This window comes from Acanthopagrus latus, unplaced genomic scaffold, assembly GCF_904848185.1.
Source record: "Acanthopagrus latus isolate v.2019 unplaced genomic scaffold, fAcaLat1.1, whole genome shotgun sequence".
Lineage (NCBI taxonomy): Eukaryota > Metazoa > Chordata > Actinopteri > Spariformes > Sparidae > Acanthopagrus > Acanthopagrus latus.
In genome coordinates, this window is record NW_023504086.1 from 97,075 (window position 1) to 105,129 (window position 8,055).

At 41.8% G+C, this 8,055-nt stretch overlaps 1 long non-coding RNA gene across 1 annotated transcript; it reads right to left on the reverse strand.

Moving 5' to 3' along the window:
• Positions 1–5,864: 5,864 nt before the first annotated feature.
• LOC119016369 lies at positions 5,865–7,001 on the reverse strand. Its single transcript, XR_005074061.1, has 3 exons — positions 6,580–7,001; positions 6,300–6,418; positions 5,865–6,141 (listed from the first exon to the last, which is right to left on the reverse strand). It is a non-coding gene; the product is annotated as an uncharacterized LOC119016369 (long non-coding RNA).
• Between the last annotated feature and the right edge of the window lie 1,054 nt (positions 7,002–8,055).

Genomic DNA, 8,055 nt, shown 5'->3' on the forward strand with positions numbered 1-8,055 from the left:
TTATATCGTGCGATCATGCGTGAATTCGAGAGGGCTACACCATCAGAGAAATCAGCCTAACAAAAGGTGGGAGTCAGCTTGAGGTGAAGCCAGTGCTGGTGTGGAAACACAACATGCATATCGAGTACTTGGCAGTCGCCTGTTGGCCATTGGCTGGCACTAAGAGAACCACCTGTGTGGAGGTGACGATGGAGGGAAGCTATGACAGTGGATAGAGGGACAGTAGAGGAGATGGAAGATGAGGAGAAGGAGAAAGAAGATTCAGAAGTGCCAGGGATTTCACACCTCGGCTGGTAAGGTTGGTATGGGGAAGGCTCTGTCGCCTCCCCCCAATCCATGGATTTGTACAACCATTTTAAAAAGGAGGGAATGCATATTTTCTTTGTGAATTTACAGAATGCATTTACAGAAAAATGTGAACATTTGTCAAAGACCAGGATGTTAACTGTGAAGTATGTGGTTTCAAGTTTTCTTTTTAAATAGAGGAGTTACCCCTTGTTGAAAAGTTTATTGTCATATTACCCATGTTTTCCCTCCCAATAAACCTCATGCTTTCCTACAGTCAAGGAAAAAAAAAGAAAAAGCTTCCGGAGAGGGTAGAGAGTCCCCTACCCTAAACCTAAACCTAAACCTAAACCTAACCCAAGCCAGGCAGCACTCAGATCAGATGACTGCTCAGTGATAACGCAACAGCAGAGTGACCGGAATGTCAGCCGTCTCTTACATGTACATCTGCAGCGGCTGAATTATTTATTATTACAATTGTAAGCCTAGCAAGGGGAGAGAACCTGTTGGAGAAGGCAGAAAAACAGACAAAAAGAAGCAAAGCTAACGGTTGACAAACAGCTGGAAACGTGGAAAACACTAACACACAGAAATGGGAAGTTTGGATGGAGAGTGAACGTGGTACGTTACGGAGGGAGATGCCAACGCACCTACCAGCCCTACTGGGATATTACGGCTGAATACGACAGGGGAAGGAGAGTGTACTTCATGTCGCCTTCAGGGGGAAGGTGACCCTGTGGATTTGAACCACCATTTAAACCAGAAGGAAAGCTTATTTTCATCTGTGTTTCATCTGTTTTGACTTTTTATTCCAAAGCACTTAAGGTGAAACATGACACTACAGAGATTCTCCCTCCCTTTCCCTGGAACCTGCTTCATCAGAGCTGGTTGTTTAATCTATCAGTTCAAAATCAGAGGAGGCAGCAGCTGCAGACAAGACGGACGTGGTTGTTCATCCTCACAGCCTCATATTTGTACTTCTGTCTTAGGTTTCTCTGTTACGCTGTTCGTCTCTTCTTCAGTTCTTCTCTGTATTTAGTCTTTGTTCTCCCTGTACTCCCTGTCAGTTTTCCAGAAAGGAAATGTCAAACCAATCTGTGCAGATTCCTAATCTTTGTATAGTTTATGTACATTTAAGGTGAAGCCTGTCACTTTTTTTCAGGTGTCAGCGTGCTGAGAGGAATTGGGAGTCAAGGTGAAGTGGGAGAGTACAGGACATGGACGAAGAGGAGGGGGAAGATGAAGATTCAGCCTCCCTCCACACAAGCTCACTACTGAAAAACTGTAAATAAGTTTGTTTTGTAATAAAGTTTGTTATTTAAAAAAAGTCAAATGTTTTCTCAGTGTCTACAGAAAAAAATGGCCCTGTGACAGTCATTTTCCTGTTGTCACGGTCAGTGTTGCCACAGTAATCTTGAAAAAGTAATCTGAAACTGATTACTGATTGCTTCTTTAAAAAGTAACTTTGTTACGTTACTGATTACTTGTCTTTAACAGTAACTGAGTTAGATTACAAGTTACTTTATTAGTTACATTCAGCAGCTGCCAACAACACCCTCGCTGCCTCAACATAAAAATGACCTCCTGCAGAAGTGGAGGCTGCAGCTCGCTGCTTAACACCACCTGGTGGGCCTTGCTCTGTGAGCTTAACTGTGCTGTGCTGCGACTGTCATGTTTTTGAAGCTTGATAGTAATTTGTTGCCAGCACAGAGTTTACGACAAACCTTAATATTCTCATCTGTAGCTGCCACAAACTCAAAATAATGACTATCTCCTGCTAGAACTTGTTGCGTACGTGACATCACTCCCCGAGATGCAAGAAGAAAGCAAAAATACATACTTTTACCAAGGAAAATGACTAAAGTAATAGTAACACATAGTGACTTGAATACTTAACTTTATTATGATTACTGGTTTGGAAATATCAACGCGTTAGATTACTCATTACTGAAAAAAGTGGTCAGATTAGAGTAATGCGATATTAAGCAACAATTTACAGTACACACAACAGCAAAAACACTAATATAATCATAGAGAGGCAAACATTTCTCTGCCTCTGCCTCTTCCTCCTTGGGCTTTGGGTAAGGGACATGGCCCTGGTGGGGGATCTGGCTGATACCTGAGGTTGCAGAGGTTGCTGGGGTGGCCTGATGCAACAATCCGTAGTTCCGGAGACGCATCACATTCTACAAAATCAAAAAATCAACGGTAACATTTAGTGCCACTGGACTATCCTGCTGTTCCGTCGTGGATCACTGAAGGATTACTCTTGGTCTGTTGTCCACTCAGAGCAATGGGACATATAACACTTCAGTCCAAAGAGTTGCTGACATGTTGCTCTTTTGCTGATTCGTAGCTCTTCTTCTTTTTTTTTTCTTAAAGTATTTTTTGGCCTTTCTGGCTTTATTGACAGTACAGCTCGAAGATAGAGACAGGAAACAGGGTAAGAGAGGGGGAGTGACACGCAGCAAAGGGACCCGGGTCGACTACCAGCCCGGGTCCCTTTGCTGCGTGTCCACTGCAGAGCTTCAGCACATGGGACGCACACGCTACCAACTGAGCTAAAACAGGCTATATTACAAAACGAGGTGAACTGGTTCAGTCTTAACTCTTGGTTGACGGTGTTGGGAGGGGTCACGTGTTGATTCCCCAGTGTCAAATAAACAAATGGATAAGAAGAGGACACAGCCATCAGGTGCCCAGGTCAGGAAAAAGACAAGAGAAGAAGAGGAGAAACCAGCAGAAGATAAAGGTACGGAGCCATGTCAAACACTCTTCAGAAGTGTGACCATGCATGTAATGAGATGAAATGACATTAATTAGTAGAAGTTGGGCTAACTGGTATGTTTGTTAGCCTCTTGCTACACTGCTGGCTACAATAGTAGATGACGACAGCATCCGTTTTCAGTCCAGCTGACCTGCAAACATTCTATCTAATTCATTTCACCCTAATAATGTAACACAACATGACCAGCTCACATAGTGTGTGTTAAACATCACGTTAGGTCCTGTGCTGCTCAGTAAAGTCACTTATCACTTCTGGAAGCTAATTCCTGATGTAGCTTTCTGACTCATTTGGAGTGTCACGTATATAATTAGCCATTAACCAAGGAGGTTGTGTTTTGTTTTCTATTCATTTGGTTCCTATTCTAAAAGTTGGATACATTATGCTTAATAACAGCTTTATTTAGTTGTGCTATTCCTGCATTGATCATTTATGTTGTATTTTAGACAGACAGTTCAGACAGTTCAGACAGTTTGTGGAGACTATGTGTGTCTGAGGAGGTAGATGGCTCCTCCTCCTGGCTAGTGGCAGAGGGTGCTCCAAGATATTTAAAAAGTCCCCTGCATTGATCATTTATGTTGTATTTTAATGCCAATGCAGGGGACTTTTTAAATATCTTGGAGCACCCTCTGCCACTAGCCAGGAGGAGGAGCCATCTACCTCCTCAGACACACATAGTCTCCACAAACTGTCTGATCCTGAGGATGAAGACCCATTTACCTCTGCTTCTCCGCAGCAAGACTCAGGTGAGTGTGTGTGTGTGTGTGTGTGTGTGTGTGTGTGTGTGTGTGTGTGTGTGTGTGTGTGTGTGTGTGTGTGTGTGTGTGTGCATCCCTGCAAAGCATTTTGCAGACAGTTATACTGTTATTATCACTGTGTATGTGTGATGTTCTGCACTGTAAACACTGTGAACAATGTGTGTATACTAATGCCCTTGTGCTCTCCATTAGATAACACCTGGAGCAGCATCGTCTCTTGAGGATGAGCTTCTGTCCACTGACCTGCTGACTGGCCTTCAGTTCTGACTGTGAGAGTTCAGACACAACTGGTTTCCAGGGGACCAAGTCAGGTACCATCTGCCTTTGTATTCCCTAGAAACAACAGTGACGGAAGAAGTTGCCACCATTAATACTTCAGGAAGTCACTGGTTAGTGGGGAAAATATATCTAGAAGTTGGTTGGTATTCATTTTGTGTTTCTTGTACAAAGTGTAGTAAAATTATTATACTCTCTTAAGTGTGTTATTGTACTTGTGTGATGAAGGATTTGTGCAATTTAGATATTTGATTCACTATTTTCTTTATATTTCATTCTATTATACTAGTTCTTTTGATTGTTGGTACCTATTTGTATTCATGATTTTATATCTGTTTTATTGTAGCCGTTACTGTGTATGTTGGCCAAATTTCCAACAACTTTATTAAATGAGTTATTTTGAGGGTTTTTTTTTTCCTGTCCATTTTTCGGAGGGGGTGGGTGCTGGAGGTGAGGTTCGCCCAGGGCGTCATGAAAGCTAGGACCGCTACTGGTTGTATCGAATCGTAGAATAGGGAGTATATGTGTACTGTACATGTAGGTAAGTTAAATGTTCCGTAATACATTTTAAGACACACTTATGATATTAAATAAGTGTCGAAGTAACACTCAAAGAAACAATGCATGACCTCCATTCATGTGCACTCAGTGATTTTTATTTCTGAACACTACAGACACTGCCTTGGACATGGTATGTATAACTCAGCAATATAGTAAAACGCAGATATAGGCCAACATCTTGAGGACAGTGGGGCGACTGCTTTTTATAGATTTTAGTTCTGCTTTAAACATACTTCAGCCACATCTTTTGATTCAGAAAGTGAAACAACTGGCTGTCAGCCCCTCAGTTATAAGATGGTATCACTGCTTTTTAACACACAGAACTCAGCTACTTAAGGTCAGTAATAGTGTTTCTCAGGTAAAAGCCATAAGCACGGGAGATCCTCAGGGGTGTGTCAGCTCACCAGTCCTGTTCACACTGTTCACAAATGAGCGCTCAGCAAGTCACACACAGAATTATATTTTCAAGCACTCTGATGACTCTGCAGTGCTGAGCTTACTTCAGGTGCATGACAACACTAACATTTATCATTCTGAAGTGGAAAGGTTTGTTGAGTGGTGCAATACCAATCATCTCACAATAAATGTTAAAAAGACAGAGGAGATTATTTTCGATCCCAAAGGAGTCTGTGATCACAGCTAAATTGTCATCCACAACCAACCAGTTGCACAAATCCAGACCTAAAAGTACCTTATTTTCCACATACACAGAACTTTAACACGGACCACCCATGTAGACTGCTTGTGTTCTAGACTCCTCCAAAGATTGTAATTTTTAAGGAGACTGCAACTGTACAGAGTTGAGCAGAGAATTATGTTTTATTGTACCAGGCTGTGTTGGAGAGTGTAATCAGTATGACTGTTTGATTTGGGAACCTCCCTGTTTCAGCTAAATCAAAGCTAATGCACCTGGTTCAAAGAGCCATGAAAATTATTGGCCTTAAAGATCATTACAGTCTGCAGTCTCTGAAAGGTGTGCACTGAAACAGGTGAAGAGAATCCAGGAGGACTCATCCCATATTCTACACTCACAGTCTGAGCTGTTACCATCGGGCAGGAGATAGTGAGCTCAGAGGTCCAGATTAAACCAATACAAGAACTCAATCAAAAACATGCCTGGAGTGCTGCATGGGTATCAGTTGTTTGTAAGTTAGTGTCTTTGTCTCTGCCTCTGGTCCTCTTCAGTGTAAGGATCCAAATACTGAGTGATAGCAGGAACTGAGGCACTCAGAGTAGGAGAGCGATTTAAAAAGTCTTTATTGCAGCATGGCCATACAAATTAAAACAAGTCAACGCATTGCGGCCACAGGCCTTCATCAGGGCTTATATAAAATGTGTTCTCCAAAGCAGCCTCATCAATTGCTGCAGAGTCTGGTACTAGTCCATTGTACCTCTGCATCTCCTGAAGAAGCAGTTTTTTGTCTTCTCCCAGCTTCCTCTGAGGGCGGTGGCGAAACTTGCTGCTGTCTGAAAAGACTTTAAGAGCAAGAACACCATCTAGATTATCATAATCTAAATGGCAGTTTAAATAATGGACAGTTAGAATTCATGAATTGCAAGTACTTGCATTTGTTGGAATGTTAACACTATTAAATACAGCAGATTGATTTTATGAACTTGTTTTATTGTTATACCATCCTGACGGTAGGGGGTTTGTTTCCATTGCCTGACTCTAAGGTAGAGCCCCATGATGGACTGCTGAAGTTCGCTCTGTGTGGTGCCTTCAGTGGTATGAGGTGCATTTGGTGTCTCTCTAGAAATAAAAGTTACAGTAAATTCAATATAACAGAACACAGGACTTTAAATTTAAGAGCTCGTTTTGGTCTACATATGAAATCCATTTCAATACAACTTGGGTGTAAAACATGTGATGTGCACTCTCTGCACTGATTTCTGTTATCTGGTCTTGCTTACCTCCAGCTGCCCATTCCATCACCTCAGAGATCCACTGTGATGTCATTTCATCATCCGAGCAATGCAGCTCTGTTTTTAGCTCAGCTAGCCTTGCAGTCTCGTCCAGGAAACTTTGACATGTCTGATAAATAGTGTTATATAATAATCAGGTTAATGCCCTTAAGGATTAACAAGCCAAGTGAACAACAAATGTGTCAATACATGACACAACCAAACCACAAATACAGACTTACCAGACTTACATATCTAGTGGAAAGTGCTTGGTGTAGAGAGGCCCTTTTTGTGTGGTTCCACCCCAATGCATGCAGTGTAAGCATGTCCACACGTACTGTGGAAAACAAAGAACTAGTTTATGAAATGCAATCTAAAAAAGGGTACAAGAATATGGTAAACAGATTAATCACCTGCTTTCGACATATATTTTGTCGTCAGGGCTCAACGAGATAGGTAGCTGTTAACTTGCTCCACCTCCTCACCAGCAGTCATCCCTGCTCCTTCCTGGTTCCTACCACTCCATTTGATCTTTAAGTAAGTAAAGAGGGATATGATGTTAATGCAAAAGGCTACATACCATAGTTGTTCATAAACTTATATGTTGTTACTGTTCTTGTAAACGTTACAAATGCTCATATGACACAAAAATGTTAAAAATACCTCACACTTAGTTGCATGAGGTCTTGCATGCATAACACTGAGGAACAACTTCATTTGTGTCAGCTCCTGGAGGGCAGGAAGGACACTGGCAGCTTTCTCTAAGTAGGGCCAGTATTTGCAAGCCACATCCATGGCAACATTTCAGGTGTGCAGGCTGGGCAGGTGAATTCAGCACCACAGTTTTCCTCGAATGAAGAGTATGAAAACTCTAAGAAACTGCACCGCAATGCATCTCCATTGATATGTCCAGACTAGAAGATACAGAGAATTATACATTTTTGTGATGTTGTCTGCTTATGTAAATGCAGTTTTTTAATATGGTTAGGAACAAATAAACATACTCTTCCTCCACACTTTGTGCGGTGCTCCAGCAACTTTGAGAAGGCCTGTCTGGCAAAACCAGGAGAAATGACCTTCAATTACTGGAAGGAGCTCAAAAGGTCCAATGTGTACAAAGCAGACACATTAAGAGAGGCCGGCCAATATCCGCTCCTAATGAGGTCCTTTAATTCAGGAGTCCACTGCCTCTGGCATGTTCCACACAAATATAGTTGATGGCAAAATTAAAATCACTGTTTTCCCTGGTGATATGATGATGCTTGTGCCCTCACAAAAGAACAGCATGGTGCCTTCACAGCTGGCAAAATGCATGCTGACAAAAACAAGAAACCACTGCTTTACATTATTTGTAACAAGCTAGAAATATATATGGAAACGATTAGGCTTAGATTGAGACATACCTTGCTCATGGGTGCAATATCCACCCTCCTGTTTCATTATCTGTGTAGTTGGACGAATAGCTTTAAAAAAAACCCATCAGTA